Genomic DNA, 17512 nt, shown 5'->3' with positions numbered 1-17512 from the left:
CTTCTAATACCATCACTTCCAGGAGTATGTAGGGTTTCTAAATATGAATTTTGTGTTGGCACAAACATTCAGTCCATGACAGACAGCAAAGGAATTATATGTTCAAATCTTCTATTGCTTCAACCAAATAAAAAGCTTCCTGCTTTTCACAGAGTGAAACTTAGACCTACAGGTTTTGAGGCAGAAAAGGAGCTCTTGAAGGAAGATGGAGCCAGTCATCTGCCCACACGGGCTTAGGAGGACCTACCATGCTCTCAGCATACCTCCCTGCCAAAGCCGGTATGTGTCCCCTGATTTCATGGCCTGTTGTGGCCTGCCACCCTCACACCCCTGTCCCTGACTTGGGGACTTCCACGAGGAGTTAAAGGCTCTTCCCTGCAGGAATCCCTTCCACGAGGAAGCACAGGATGTGGTCAAGGACAAGGGTATTACAAGGGCTTGTCCTCTGTGCATCTCTCTTTCAAAGCCTTATCAGAGGTGGCCAGTGGAAAATTATGATTGGGGCCTTCTTGTCTCTTTTTCCATCAGAATCATGACTAGCAGCAAGAATAAAATATTAAGAGCCTCTAGTCCCGAGAATCAATATAGAGCTCACACTCCTCTCTTCTATTGTTCATTTACCCCTCCATCTACTAAGCCTGGCATAGCATGCACAGTGCAGTGTTAGGATTAGGTCCTTGCACTCAGGTCTTCATAAATGTTGTACTTAGTATTTCTGAGCACCCACTACATGCATTACCTAACTATCTCATTTACTTAGCACAACTCTTGATGGTCCATGTTCTGTAGAAGAGAAAACAGACTCTCAGAGGATAAGTTACTTGCTAAAGTCACACAGCTTTAGTTTCAGAGTCTGCATTTGAACCTAGATCTCTAACTCAAAAGCTTGGTCACTTTCCACTCAAGGGGGAGACAGATGTGTCAACAATAGATATCCTGTAACAAGATAAGTGCTCTTGAAGAGGTAGACAAGAGTGGTGGTGGGTGCTAACTTGCCTGGAGAGTTACTGGGGACACTGCCAGCTGTTTTTTTCATCAGGACTAGGGAGAGAATGGGAACAACACCTGTCCCTACCCTCAAGGCACATTCAGGGCCTGGGCCAGCTCCTCTATGCTCCCTTCTCACCTCTGTGAACTGTGCCCTCTTAGCCTGCCTATTACTTATGATAGGCAATAACTATACAACCCAGACCTATATCTGGATTGCCAGACAAAATACAGAATATCCAATGAAATGTGAATTTCAGATAAATCATTTCTTTTAGTTATAAGTATACCCCAATGTTGCATGAGATATACTTATGCTAAAGAATTAGAGTTTATCTGAAATTCAAATTTCATTGGGTGTCCTGTAATTTTTTGGCTAAATCTGGCAACTCTAAACCTACCCAGAGGCCTCTTGTCTAGCCTTACTCTTCTTAACCCTCGGCTTTTTATTTTTTTCCATGTAGCATCCTGATAGCAGCTGTTTCCTGGGCTCCTGGTCCCACCTAAGCTCCCCTCATCTGTGGCTGTATGTGCCCAGCGTGAGAGCTGGGGCTACTGCTGCTGCAGAGAAAAGCTTTCATCATATTTTCTTGCTTTGCTTCCTCTGAGAGCACCTCCCTGGCACCACACTGGTAGGCTGGCACCGTAAGCAGAACCTGAAGGTAGAAATTGGCAGAACAGCATCTCAAAGGAAATGGCCCAAGAGGGGAAAATGTTGAAACAGCAAAAGTCTGTGGTTTAAATTGAAAGCACAGACTGTTATAAATATCCTTCACTTTGCAGCTGGGAGAAGCAGAGGTTTTTGTCTGATCCCTTCCTCAGGGTGCCTGGTCCTTTCCCCTCTCCTCTGTTCAGACACTTCCTGAGCATCTGCCTCGAGCACCACACCATCAGGCAGACAGAGATGCCTAAACCTTGCCCTCAGGGATCTCATGGCCCAGCAAGGAATCAAGACCTGACACAGAGTGTAACATACGATAGAAAATGATAACACACGAGGGAAGTGAAGAGAGGGTGCGATGGGACTTCAGAGGAGGAAGAGGGTATATTGGGGTGAGGGAGGAGTTCATTCAAAGCAACTTCATGGAGGAGGACAGTGTCTTTTGAATAGACCCTCAAAAGATAAATAGTATTTAAACATCTCTCAATTTTCTAAATAACAATTGTTGAACACCAATTCATTAATAGCAATTGTACTAATCTGTCAAATGACCAGCTTGCTAAAACCTTGTTTCTTTTAACTATTTATAGAATTTATAGCAATTTGGTTTTATTTATCAAGGCTTCCAAATATTCAGTTTATTATTATTTAAAAAAATCTCAGGTGATGTTCATGTCCCAAATGTCAAACATATTATAAGGTTGACTCCTCTCTTCCACCCAATTTTAAATCCATCTTGCTGCCTCCATGGGCTTCTGTGACTCCACTGGCTTGATTCCCACAGGTACCCCTTCTGCAAACACAAGCTTGAAGCTCTCTCTGTCTTGTGACTATTCCTTTGTAATTTTGACATTTTTGAAATAAGCAGGAAAGTAAAGAGAGTAACAACAAACACCCACTGTTCAGCTTTGACAAATCTTAACATTTTGCCATATTTGCTTCATATCACTTTTTAAAAATCCTCACCCGATAACATTTTCTCCATTGATTTCTAGAGAGAGTGGAAGGGAGGGAGGGGGAGAGAGAGAGAGAGAAACATCGATGCGAGAGAGACGACACATCAATTGGTTGCCTCCTGTACGTGCCCAGATCAGGGTGGTGAACCTGCAACCGAGGTACATGCCCTTGACCAGGAATGGAACCTGAGACCCTTCAGTCCGAGGGCTGACGCTCTAACCACTGAGCAGACCGGCCAGGGCTGCTTCATATCATCCCTCCCCCCCCCAGAAACAAAATATTACAGATATAGTTGAAACCTCTCTATACCCTCACCTGTGATTTGATTCCTTACTTTCTCTTTCTCTCCAGATATGACACTTCTCATTCCCATGCTTGGTTTTTAACTTTTTTTTTTACATATGCACGATTCATAAAACAGGTTTGGCATTGTTTTGCATACTTAAAGACTATATATATATATACCATAATACTATTTGTGTCCTTCTGTTACATTATGTCCTTGTGATTTAGCCATACTTAAACAAAGAGCTGTTAATTCATTTTAAATTCCTGTACAGGATTCCATTTTACAAATAAACAATCTATCTAAGCTTCTGTTGATGGCCATTTAGGTGATTTCCAATTTCTTGTTACTACAAACAAAGCTGGAACGCACTCTGTACATTTGCTGCAGTCTCTCTGGAATACATTATTAAAAATGGCATTCTTGGTGTACAGGTTATCCTCATCTTCGTTAGGGATTTCCTAACTGATTGTCAACATATTTGGACCAATTTACTCTTACCAGCAATATTTCTGTTTATCAAGCAAGAGGTAAAGGGCAAACCCCACAGATAATACATGGTACAGGCATGTTCCAACCTGCAGGTACGCGGGTTGCATGTGGTGCCCCAGATTCTAGTCTTTTTGGGGGGAAGTGTGCAGAGGCCTGGCACAGCCGGGCACACCGTGCACCGCGCACAGGAGAGGGATGACAAGCTTCCTGTCGCCTCGCGCAGTTATAGAGGAGGCTGGAGGAATCTGCATCATTGAAAGAACTGGCTTTGAGAGTAAGCTTTCAGCCTTCCTAGCATAAGAGATGTGTTAGAAACAGCCCACTAACTGAATTTATAGGCCAGAGTCTTCGCAGCCCTCCCCGAAGAGCCAGCTCATTTGGAGGCTGCCTGGAAGCGGCTCACAACAGTCATCCGATGGACAAACTGGCTTCTCTCTGCATTACACTCTGCCCCTGGGGATTGTTAAGCATAGGCCTTCCCACCCAGGGCCCGCATTCGTTGACAACATTGTGGTGAGTTGCCTCGTGGGCTATGAAGGACAGAAAAGGTATTTGGGAATTTCTTGTCCATATCTATAATACAAAGGGAGAAAGACTGTTTAAATTTTTTTTTAAATATTGGTCTTTAATCTATTTAGAATGTATTTTTGTCATGAAGTAGAAATTTTATTATTAAAAAAATATGATGAACATGTTATCCTAGTCCTATTTATTGAATAGTTTATGCTTTCCTCCACTGATTTGCATGTCCGTCCGGCACTTATGAAGTTTGCATGTACATGGATCGGTTTCTGGGCTCCCTGTTCTATTCCTTTGGTCTATTTCTCTGCACATAGGCTTACACCATACGTTCTTAGTTATCCTTACTTTTATAATCAGCCTTCGTTTGTGAAAGAGCAAATCCCTCAATGTTATGATTTTTAAAAGGTATTTTGTTTATTCTTGGCCCTTTGCTCTTTTCTCAAACATGGCCGAGCTGTTTTCTACGGCATCTTTACTATTTTACATTCCTACCAGCAGTGTACCGAGGGTTCCAGTTTCTCCATATCCTCACCGACACTTGTTTGATTTTTAATTCTAGCCATCCTAGTGGATGTGAAGTGGTATCTCGTGGTTTTAAATGATGTTGAACATCTTTTTATGTCCTTATTGGCATTTATATGTTTTTTGAAAAATCTCTATTCATTTTTAAGTGGAAAATTTGTCTTTTTACTGTTGAATTGTAGGAGTTTTTTGTTTTGTTTTGTTTTTAATATGCCCTAGAATGATGGTGTTCTTTGAAGTACAAAAAAACTTTAATTTGATGAAATCCAATTTTTCTATTTCTTTTGTCAGTTGGACATTTAGTGTCATATCTAAGAAACAATTGCCTAGTCCACAGTCTTGTTTTCTTCTAAAGGTTTTATAGTTTTCGCTCTTAGATTTAGGTCTATCGTTATTTGGAGTTAATTTTTGTTTGTTGCGTGAGGTAGGGGTCCAACTTCATTCTTTTGCATGTAGATACACATATGAACTATTAATTTTCAAAAAGCTTTTCTCTACCATTCTCTCCATTGTTTTCTTCCGAGACTTTTAAATGAGATTAGATTAGCAACTCAATCTATTTTTCAAGTCACTTGGCTGCTCTTACATTTTTTACTTAAAAATTTTTAATAGTATTTACTTCTCTGTCATGTTTTAATTCATAAATTTTCTTTTTGTGCTTCTATCTGATGAGTTTTTAAAATTATTGAATAAATATATTTCCAAGATTTCTAACTCAATTTTCTTTTGATTAAGAAATAAACCAGCCCGGCTGGGCGTGGCTCAGTGGTTGAGCATCAACCTGGGATCCAGGCGATCAGGGTTCGATTCCCAGTCAGGGCACATGCCCAGGTTGCGGGCTCAATCAATGACTCTCTCATCATTAATGTTTCTCTCTCTCTCTCTCCCTCTCCTTTCCTCTCTCTGAAATCAATAAAGATATATTTAAAAAAAAAAAAAAAAGAAAGAAAAAAAGAAATAAACCAAGAAGATTTGATTTTGGGCAGTGGGCACACAATGCAATATACAGATGATGTGGCATAGAATTGTACACTTGAAGCCTATATGATCTTATTAACCAATGTCACCCCAATAAATTTAATTTTTAAAAAGTATACAAATCATTAAAAATACAGTTGTAGCCACACAATATAAAAAAGAAAAAGAAAAAAGAAATAAATTATTTAATTAATTTCTTATTTTTTAATGTGCAATATAGGCACATTGTACAACATTCAAAAGAGATTATTGGGTTTTTAAAAATACCTATCTCTTATTTCAGTTTTGTCAATTTTTGTTTCATAATTTTGTGTCTGTATAATGTATATTATTCATAGAGCTAGAAGGGTGAGGGTCGGGGGGAGAGAAGCGTTGACACTGAAATGACAGTGGGAAGGAAAGGGAGAGCTTGGGAACATAAACAGTTCAGTCTGATGGGAGCGCAGCCTGTGATAGGAAGACTAGTAGGAGGCCAGGCTGAAAAGGGAGGTTGGGATCAATCTGAGGATTTAGGAATAAGAGGTGAGAAAAAGATAGTTGAAGATGTTGAATATTACTCTTTTATCTATGTGGCCTTAGACGATTTTACACCCGCCCCCCCCCCGCCCCAGGGGGGGCCTCAGAGAGGCCACAGGGAGGAGAGGGCCAGCCGGTCTCGTTAACAGCCTCCTGTCTCAGGGGGTGAGCTCCGCCTTGCCCGCCTTGACCTCTTTTAATAGGCCTGTGTTCTGACAATAAGCCAGATGCTTCAGACACTTCCTGCAAAGATTAATTTTTGTGTCAGACTCTATTTAAAATACTTCGTTTTATTGCCTCTTCCTCAGAGTGCCCTCCTCTCCTGGCCCTGGCGTGGACAGGCACCCTCTCCCAGGCCCATGCAGCAGAGGGCAGCAGCGGCACACTTCAGGTGTTCGGGGAGGAGGGGGTGCGGGGGGGGGGGGGGGGGGGGGGGGGGGTGCCCCCGGGGAGGAGCTTGCAGGAGGAAACCCGTAGCGTGGAAAGTTAACTAGTTCCTCAGTCCCACTTCAGAGCCAAACCCACACCCTGTGGTGAGTTGAGCCACAAACACCATGTTTCCTGTAAAGCTGACAAGAGTCTTTTCTTCAGGAGGAAGCAGGATGACTTTTGAGGACCTGGCTTTGTGTTCTTTGCTTTTTTCTAATTCCTTTTTTTAAAAAAATAGATCTTTATTGATTTCAGAGAGAGGAAAGGAGAGGGAGAGAGAGACAGAAACATCAGTGATGAGAGAGGCATTGGGGATCGAGCCCGCAACCCGGGCATGTGCCCTGACCGGGAATCGAACCTAGATCTCCTGGATCCTAGGTCGACGCTCAACCCCTGGGCCACACCCGGCCAGGTTCTAATTCTTTATCCTCTGCTTTTACCCTTGAAAGTTCTAGTTCCTCCAGCTTTCTTCTTCCTGTTCTTCCATTTCCTCCATTTTCCCACCACTGTGATGTGGTCGTGGGCCAATCTGAAGTCTCCTCATTGGCACCCGGTCACTGGGGAACAGGGGATGAAGCATGAGGGAGGGGCAAAGCTGGCTGCCCCCCTCCATCCCCAGAGGCATCGCATTCATCTTACAGACTCTCATCCCCTCTAATCAAAGCCTCTGGAGACCTCTTACGCATCTGCACGTTCCCGCTCTCTGGAGCCTCTGCCCAGGCCATATGAGAACACAGGCACTCACCTGCAGGCTGGCCCTAACTTGGTCCGCCCCTGCGTGCCATGTGGGCAAGTAATCCTGGGGACAGAACATGTGCGGTTGGGGATCAGGACACAGTGGTGGGAATATTTTGCAAGGATCCCAAAAGAATGTGGCCCTAGTGCCTTCTCACTGCTTTCCCCCTAAACCCGCTGTTACCGTGCCCTTCTACACTCTCTCCACTCTGTCATGTGCCATTGGAGGCAGCGTGGTGTAGGAGAAGGCAGGTGGCAGTTTGTCACCCCAGGCCTAATGGGACTCGGCCAAGACCAGTATGCCTGATTTTGTACTGCTGTGTGGTTTTAAACAAGTCACTTGCTTTTGAGCCTCAGTTTTTTCATCTTCAAATGGATATTAATAATGCCCTCCATAACTACTTCACAGAATTAAGGTATTCAAATAAGGTAATGATATGAAAAGGTTTTATAAACAATAGAATGTTTTCAAAACATCATTTCTCATGACTAGTTCTTTTTTAAAGAGTACTTTATGGCTCCTGTTTCATGGGCACAGAATTAGGAATTGAGACAAACTGGGTTCTTGAGGGTTCCAGGGCTATTGAGAAGCAGCACAGGACATTACAGAGTGGGACTATTTCTAGGGACTTGGCTGCTAGCCCTCTGTGTGAGGAGGGGGTTTCCTTCTTTCCCCAGGGCCGAAAGAGGTTAATACGGAAATCTACCTCCAGAATTCTGGGTCTGGAGAAGGCCACTGAAGAGTCATTGGTCTTAGGCCATTTCCTTGCCTCTTACTTAAGGCTGCACCTAAACTACCCCACATGGGTAAAAAAGAATAGTCTGTTAAGTGTTTTCAGGGAAATTCCATATCTTCTCCTGACAATTCAGAACTAAGTATCCTTTACAATGAGTTCTTCTTTATATTTAATTTTTCACCTTTTGGCTGCATTCAGAGATTTGGAATGCTTTGAGATCAGGGAAAGCATCTATTCATCTTGGTATCTCATCTAAGCCCAGGACAAAGTGACCCTGGGTTCCCATTTGTTGGCCTGAACTATACTGTTCTGTCCTCACCAGAGTTAGGAAATATGCTGGTCACTATTCTTTGCCAGTTTTTTAAAAAATCCCACCCGAGGATATGTTCATTGACTCCAAAGAGAGAGGAAGGGAGAGAGAGTGAGAGAGAAACATCCGTGTGAGAAAAACATCAACTGGTCACCTCCCGCACATACCCTGACCAGGGATTGAACCAGAGACCTTTTGGTTTACAGGACAACACTCCTACTGAGCCACACTGGCCAGGGCCTTTGCCAGTTTTAAGTACAGTATTTGCAAAGTTCAAAACAAACGGCAGCCCTGGCTGGGTTTGCTCAGTGGTTAGAGCGTCTGCCTTCGGACTGAAGGGTCCTGGGTTCTATTTCCACCAAGGGCACATACCTCGGTTGCAGGCTTGATCCCTGACCCTGGTCGGGGCTCGTGCGTAGGCAACCAGTCAATGTGTCTCCCTCATATCGATGTTTCTCTCTCTCCCCCCCTCCCCTCCACTCTCTCTGAAAAGCAATGGAAAAAATATCCTCGGGTGAGAATTAAGAAAGAAACAAACAAAAGCAAACTTTGCAGTAATTTGGCCTGCAGCTTCTCTCCTTACTCTCCATTTTTTGGGGACTCGTCTGGATGGGGATAGGAGCTGTAATGACTGAGCTCCCTGTTTCTGGTCAAGGCCAGGCCCCCGGTGATGGCTTGGCTTGGGTTCCCTCACTTTCTTTATCAGATGAAATCTGCCGTTGAAGGAAATTGGCTTCTCCAGATTGAGAGAAACAGGAAGCAGCACTGAGAATCAGGGGCCAGGAAGGGAAACTAGAGAATTAGCTCAGCGCCCAGCCCAGTCAGCGCCTGCCTCTGGGCCTCCTTTCCTACAGCTCGGTCTTGTTCTCACCACCTCCAGCCTCTACCCTTTTCCTGGGTCCTGGCATGTGAGGCTGAAAGGGACAGTAGAAGCCATCAAGACCAGCACTCCCACGTCTTCCAGCACCGAATACTTCCAGAGATGGGAATTTTCCTGCTTCCCCAAGAAGTCAGCTCCGTTTTGCCTTTTATCCAGCCATCCCCTCTGGCCTACTGGGGGCTACCTCCTCCGTGGGACAACCCTTCAGGTGCCTTAGTCTCCAGGCTGACAACCCCCACCCCCCAACCCCCACCCTCCCACTCCCCCATCTCCGGGAGGTCCTGATAAAGGCATGAGTTTCTCAGAAACTCACAAACCCAAAGGAAGTCAGGACTGGAACCTCAGCGGGAAGGAAATGCTAAGAACAAAGGGCTGTTAGTGGGCCCTTTCCTTGCCAAGGAGAAGCACGTGGTTCACCCTGATGTTTACTACGACCTTGAATACTGCCTTTTCCCCTCCTGTGTGCCCAGTGTCTTTCAAAGAGAGTTTTTCCCCCAGTTGTTTCACTTTATTAATTTTTGCTAAAATATTTAAAAGTATATCTAAAGAAATAACAACATTCCACTCCTAAGTACTTCAGTATATATCTTTAAAACCATAAGAATATTTTCTACAGAGTTGAAATCAAAATATAATACTCAACAAAATTAATGATAATTTCTCAATTGTTCCCAAAATGTCTTTCATTGCTATTTTGTCCAAACCAGGATCGAACCCAGGACTACTCATTACATCTAGTGTTCATGGTACCTAAGGCTCTTTTAATTATGATGCTGATAAGTGGAAGGGAGCGTCCCATCTTCTGGATTTTTCTGACTACTTCCTGGTAGTGTTCTTCCAACTGGTTCTTCTATGCCCTTTATTTTCTATAAATAGGAAGTTAGATTTTAGGGTTTGATTCAATTCAAGTTAAACATTTTTAGCAAGGATATATTCTCAGTGATGTTGGGACTTCATTGCCTCACATGGGGAGACATGGCAGCCTGACTCCAGCTTACCCCCTGAAACTGTCTCCAAGGCCCCCCTTTTCTCTGACTTTCCAGTGAGCCAACAGCAGCCCCGGCTTGGCTCACTTCTTTCACTGTGACTTTTATTTCTCAGAGAACCAAAGCAGCCTTGCCTAGATCTTTCCTGTTACTGCTTCTACCTTAAGCCCTTTCTTTGTTTCACTATCTCCAGCTTTAATAAACATACTCTCAAAATCACCTGGACTCATATTGCAAAATCTTTCCTACATGAAGTCAAGAATCCACACACTACCGGGGGCCGAGGCAGACCTCCTCTAGGCCTGGTCCCTGACCGGCAACAAACCCATTCCTGGGCACCCTGCCCTTCTCCCAGGGGCTTCTCCAAATTAGGCTGTGCTACCACACTGCATGACTCCAAGCGCCCATCTCTACCCTTCCAGATTTGGGGTTCTGAACAGCTATCATCACCCCATTGGTTATTTGAGTTGGGGAAGCAAGTGTCCTTTTTCTTTTAGAACTATAGAGAGTTCAGTCTCTCATTTAACCAGCAAAGATTTTGTTCAGACTCTCAGTAAGCAGCCCAATTTTAAAAAGCCGAATTTTAAAGCAGCAATCCCTTTTTTTCCTTCCTTTTTGTGGATTTTGTCAACTTTTATCCACCCCTAGAATTTCTTAAGAAGAGCACAAATAAAGTCATGACCTGCTACTTAAAGCAAGGAGGCCCGGAATTTGAAGAGAAACTCACCCAAGTTCACCTGATATGAAGCTGGGAGCTGGTGGAGCAAGATGGGCCTCGCTTGTACCTAGCACCGGGTCCGAGTCCACAGGATGATCCTGGGTGGGCTTCTTTGAAATCCTGCTGATGACGCCAAGTAAATGTTGATATAAGAAATGTCCAAACCTATAGAGAGTTTTTGTAAGAGTTTATTTGTGCCGAACTGATATTGTACGCCAGGGAGCAAGATCTCAAATGCTCCTTTACTGATTATTTTAATGAACTCCTTGGGAAACATAACAAATTAGAGGAAAATATAATCAATCTATTAACAGGGAATTTTCTTCCATTGACTCTTTACTGTGGGGAAATATGCATGTGTTTGTTATATGTAATATATTTACATATTCAAAAAACTTTTTACATTCTAAAAACAATTACTCATATTCTGGGATGGGTGGATTGGGAGCTGACTTAGGACCAGGGTAAGAGGTGGAGATCAGTAGGCTGGATGAAGTCCAACTTACAGGGTTTGCAAGGAATCGGCACTAAGCTTGTAGAGAGGATGACTATTCTTTTTTATCTGCCCAGCCTCCATCCCTCTTCTGATAAAAGCTCTCTCATTTTCTTTGGCGTACCACTCCTCTTCCACATTTAATTTATGTAGTCTGGATGGAACTTCAGGGGTAGGCATATGACTCAGTTGACAAACATCTGTACCTTCCATCCTCCAGCCACAGTGACTGGTGTGGGGAAAGGCATTTGACCCCAGGTAGTAACAAGGTGACATATATTTACAACATACATAGATAAACATACACAGACAGACTTTTGCTGGCCTATTTTGAAAGCGGCCCTCTTTCCCTGGAATTGCTAAACTAGTAGGATATTGGCCTGCAGCTGCCAGTATCCATCCTAGATGCCACCCGCAAAGAATCTGCCAGATGGTGGAGCCAGACAGAAGTGGGCAGGGCTGAGAGCTGGAGAGACAGATTTTTTTTTTCCTTTCCAAATCAGAACATGACAATCAGGGCACAGTCTCTGTCTACCCGTCAGTAAGTTCATCATCTATGTGGAGAGACAGATTTTTGAAAGCACTGTTTGAGCACCTGGGTCCAGGCTTGTCTTAAATCAGACTTTTTAGGTATATGAGTCAATAAATTCCTCTTTTTGCTTAAGCCAGGTTGAGTCGGGTTTCTATCACTAATAATTAAAAGAATCCTGATTATTCCAGATTATACTTTAAAATATTTTTGTAAATGATCTGGAGGAGAGTATGAAAATAATGGACAAATAGTGAGACTAATATTGAATTCTCTTAGAGAATAAAAAATCAAACTCACCTGGCTGGTGTGGCTCAATGGTTGAGCATTGACCCATGTACCAGGAAATCCTGTTTGATTCCTGGTCAGGGCATATGCTCGGGTTGTGGGCTCGATCCCCAGCAAGGTGTGTGTAGGAGGCAGTTGATTGAAGTTGATGTCAATGTTTCTATCTCTCTTCCTCTCTCTCTAAAATTAATAAAACCATATTTAAAAAAAAAAGTTAAACTGATGGGAATAATTCTGTAGGGAAATTGTGTGAAGCTATGTTAGAAGAAAAGTGACTTAAGTTTAGGTGTTGGCGTAAGCAAATGGCTTGTAGTGCTATAGTCAGTCAGTGCCGGGGAGTCTCCCCCATTGGCCAGGATGGTGCAAGGCAAGTTTCTTACACTGAGCTCACCAAAAGCTAGAAAAATGAATGGACAGAGCATAGCCAAAAGCTAGCAAGATAATTGGATAGAAAAAAAGCCCTCCCCTTTCTACCCCTGTAAGAACTTCAGGCTTGAGCAGGAAGGAGAGATGGTCTTTGAGATGGGAATCCACCATTCTCCCAGGCCGCCTGAAGGAAACCTCTTTCCTTTTGCACCAGCACCTGCCTCATGAGTATGGCTTTTGTTGTAGCAGGCAGCCAAACCTGTGTTTTTTTATTACAGTAACACAAATAGGAAACAATAATATAAATTCTGTTTATTGTATAACAAGTTGCAAGGCAAAAAAATGGAGGCATTAAAGGCTCTTTGAGAACTATTGTGCCAAGAGAGGTGTGGGGAGGTAGAAGAGGGTATGGGGGGATAAATGGTGATGGAAAGAGACTTGACATGGGATGGTGAACACACCATACAATATACAGATGATGTATTATAAAATTGTACAACTGAAAGCCATGTAATTTTATTGATCACTGTCACCCCAAGAACTTTTTTAAAAAAAGACAAAAAAAGACTACTGTGCCAAGATGCTACTGTTGCCACAATATATTGGAAAAGCATAATAGAAAAAAAAAACACCAGTTAATAGTTAACATGATTCCTTCCACCCTGTGTAGAATGCCAGATTTATTCCATTTGACTTTCTGGATCCCCTCTCTCCCCTCACCCAGCCTGCTTTCTGCTCAAGGCAGCTGACCTGTCTGTATTGACTGCATGAACAGTTCCTCTGTCCTTTAGCTTCTAGGTAGGATCTCTAGAGATTAGAGGCAGAGGAGAGAGCAGTCGGGGTATTTATTCTTCTGGCTCCCTTCTTTCAAGGTTTCTTTGGAGTGGCTGCTTCCCTATATCAAATGCCCTCTCTGTGTTACCTTCTGGGTTCTGATCATCATTGCCCCCCCTCAAGCCTAAGGACATTAACAGCCCTTTGTGGCAAATCCTGGGTTTCTGCACCATGACCATGTCTTTGTACTAGTCCCTTTATTAAACCCTCCGGAAATTGCCTAATTTGCATCTACCGAGTCTTTGCTTCTGGGATCCTGTTTGATACACAAAACATGCACATGGGGAATTACATTTGGTTGTGATTGCTGAGCCTCAAAAAATATATAAGCAAAGTAGGAAAAGTCTACAGGAGGGGAACAGAAGTGAAGGGCTAGGAGTGAGAGAACAATCAGGTTGGGACAAATCACAATCTGATGCATGAGGATAAAATCTTTAAGTGAATAATTTATAGATTATATTATAAAATAGTAGTATTGAGGGCACATCTTGAACTTGGAGATATGCCTTAAACATAAAATGCAGAGGATTGTATACTTATGAAATTCATTACCCAAAGAGATGGTACAATTTGAGAGTAAAATTCAATTGCAAAAGTGGTTTGAATACAGAAATCAAGAAATTTTAAGTCATTAAGGGAAACTTGAATTTTGAGGTTAATATTGAGATGTGAGAGAGGGAAATGGGGTGGCTGAAATAGAATGACCAGGAAATTCTTGTCCTTAATAATAAAATAAAATGTGAACATAAATAAAACTTAGAGTTAGCTTTTTATTTTCTACTTTAGTTGACCCGTCTGAAAACAAATACTGTCCATATACTTTTACCTTTTTAAAAAAAGTTCCAAACTACTATCTACTACTCCTTCAGGACTTCCTGACCTGGGGTCTATGGATCCAAGGGGCCTGTGGATAAAATTCTATTTCAATATGGTTTATTTTCTTTATGATTCCATGCATTTTATTTTCTACATCTAGATACATGACTCTGAGGAGTCCACAGGTTTTTCCAGACTACCAGAGGGGTATGTGGTACAGTATAAGGAAGTTAAGGTTCTTGTGGAACAAGTCAGCCACCTGGATTACCCAGGATGTAGCAGAGAGGGGATTATCTTGCTTCGCAACTCTGGCAAGGATCCTGGTTACCAGGGCGCTTCCATTGGAGAGGCAGACAACCCTCTCCACTTTGGCCTGGATGTAGAGGGCATAGAAGATGGAGTTGGGGCATAAACTGGTAAGGAACCAGAAGATAAGGGGCCTGATTAGGTAGGATGACGCTGGGATGACAGGAGCGATCTTCCTTCCTGGGAGAACAGCAGCGGCCACATCCAATCCTTGGCTGCTGCTAACAAGGACTCTCTCCTTGGCTTCCTTCCTTGATCTCATCCTGCAGTACTAGACACACGTTCAGACCATCGCACCAATGCTGGGACCCTGTCATCCTCACCCTGATCTTTGAAAGCTGCACAGCCCTGAGCCAGCCTACTTGGCCAGTCATTGCTTTGTCCTCAGCGTGTAACCCTTCATGACCCAGACCGATGATCCTGAGACTTTGGAGTCCTCATCCAAAAGTGCTCCTAGTCATGTGGCCCAAGGGCCAAAGCCTCTGCCAAGCTGAGAACCACACCATACAGTTGGGCTGGATCACTGCAAAAGAGCACTGAGCAGAGAGCAGTGGAGGCTGAAATCCAGTCTCTGTTTTACCTGTGGGCTGTGTCTGGCTGGAGGGGCATCTCTTCTAACTCACACAAAGATACAGCAGAAGCCCTGGACCAGAGCTACTGGTGGTATTGCCTACCTAGTAACGAATCCTTCTTCAGATATTCCACTGTGCAGTTTAATCTTTGCAGAATCCCGGTCTCAGGGTTAGGGGGTTCTGAAGTTCTGAATAGTTACTTAGTTTATCCCTACCCCAAATACTATGTCCAAACCCCTTCTGAATAAAGCATGGTATTTTGAGCACCTCCAGCTTCACCCTCCCTTCATACATTGAGGTTCTTACATTATGCCTGCAGCAATCTCTCCCCTCCTCCCCTCTTCTTTCTCTTCTCTCCTTTCTCTCTCTCCTTCTTTCTGACTCATTGCTTGCAATATCCTCATGGATTAGCCAAGAAATAAATATAAACTGTCTTTAATCTTTTATCTAATTCATAATGAATATCACTGGTAAACACAATCAAAAGAAAATAAAACTGACAACTGCTTATACAGAAACATTTTAAAGAATTGTTTTTAGCTAAAAATTGGAAAAAATGTATCAGAATTTGGACTTGATAGGAATAATAACCATAAAAAAGTCCACAGTGGGTGTATCAACTAAGGCATTTTCAGTTGCAAGGAACAGAAAGCTTAACTAAACTAGCTTAAAAAAAGAGGACTGGGAGGGGACTGAATGGCTCATATAACTGTAAAGTCCGTAAATAGCTCTTTCAGATGTAGCTTGATCAGGGCTTCAGTTCAGTTTCCATGGAGTCCTCTAGGTCTCTGGGTGGTGGCTCAGCTTCCCTCATAGCAACTAAATGGTTGCAGTGCTTCCAGGCTTCACATCTTCAAACCACACTAGTCAAGTGAGAGAAGAGAACTGCTTTCCCAAAAGCCCTTTCCAAAAGTCTTTTCCAAGCTCATTGGCCTGAATTAAGTCATGTCCTACTCCCTGCAATAGTTCACTGCAGGTGGGATTTTTATGATGAGCCGAGGCCTGAGCCATGGTCCCTGCTTTAGCCAGGGGTGGAGTTGGCTTTCCTTAAGGCCCCTGGATTGCCTGGTGGAAATATGGTTATTGGATGAAAGTTGGGGTAGTCACCAGGAGTAAGGAAATGGATATTGTTGGAGGGAGGGGGACAACCACAGTGTCTCCTAACGTGGCAAAAACTTTAGTAAAAGTTGATATCGATCTGATACAGATAAAGAAACCAAGCAGTGAGATAAAACTCAATTTAACATTTAAATGAAAAATAATTGATCCTAGTGAAAAATATTTCATTTAAAAAAATTAAAATGGATAAAAATGGAAATGTTTCAAGTTTGTGTCATAGGAAGACGATGAAGGAGTTAAATTGACTCAGTGGTGTTTGTTCCAGAAAACACATTCCTGATGAAAATGAATCGATCTTGCTGTAATTTACTTGAAATGTTTGTACTGAAACTCTGCTTGGGGACAAAATGGCAGGGATGGAAATGTTCCCTATCCTCCTACACTGATTCCTAGTGACTACTGCCCCTTCGAGGCACCCACCAGCTATCTCATTAATAATCCATTTTGGTTCTGGAACTCACAATAAATACAATGGCCTGTGGCGTATGGAATTGAATTTCCTCACTGTTTTAAAAATTATTTAAATGCCTTAAGGGTAATTCATCTGCAAGTATCCTCACACTCTGGAAAATAATTTGTTCAGGTCAGATTCCTGGAATTCATACAGAGACCCTGGAGTTGTCTCTTGTAATATTTTCTCCCATCTTGGGTTAATGTTTCCTATGGGTGTTTCTGTTCTAAGAACATTCCCTTTGACAGAGAAAACAGAAGCAAAATACAAATTGAGGAGTTCTGCTTTCTCTTTGTTACCCACCAACATGACAACATTGACCACAAAGATTGTATCCCTTTTTTGCTTTGAGTATGACTTTATGAATGCCTTTATGGGCCTCAGTTCATTGGGGGCTTTCACTTTCTCAAAAGTACATTAGGCATCTATTCCATCTTCTTATGGTCATCAGTGGTTATGTGTTCCTCTGTCCATCTTAGCTTACTTTCTCTTATGATCAAATAAACATTTAGGTAACTATATGATCTTTTAAGTCCTTCCCCTTTTTCGGTGACAAGGTTTTATAGGTAAAGCGAATGTTCTTAAGAAGTTATTCAACTCTTGAGCATTTTTCTGAAGTCTCAAGCCATGGTATTAATATTCTTTTAATTGTTAAAATCTAAGGACTACATCTGACTGTGCCCTACTGTTTCTCTCACTATCATGAACTTCAAGAAGACACAGTTGCTTTCTCCCAAGGTTTCTGCCACTTCCACTCTGCCAACTAATTCCTCCTTTCGGCCAAATTTAGGTTCAGAGTGGCAGTTCCCCTTATTACTTCCTCTGCTCTCTGGAAGATGAAATTGTCAGCAAGCAATAATAATAGCTAAGGTCTATTGAGTTCTGTTGTGCGAAAGGCACCTTCCCTATGAGGAAGCTGAGGCCCAGAGAAGCTAAATATCTCGCTCAAGTTCAGCCATCTGAAAGGTTGTGGAGCACAGACAGTAAAGCTAGAGCCTGACTCCAGAGCCAAGTTCTGTCCC

The sequence above is a fragment of the Miniopterus schreibersii genome (genome assembly GCF_964146895.1).
Source record: "Miniopterus schreibersii genome assembly, chromosome: 5".
NCBI classification, from domain to species: Eukaryota; Metazoa; Chordata; class Mammalia; order Chiroptera; family Miniopteridae; genus Miniopterus; species Miniopterus schreibersii.
This window is presented reverse-complemented; position numbering follows the sequence as displayed.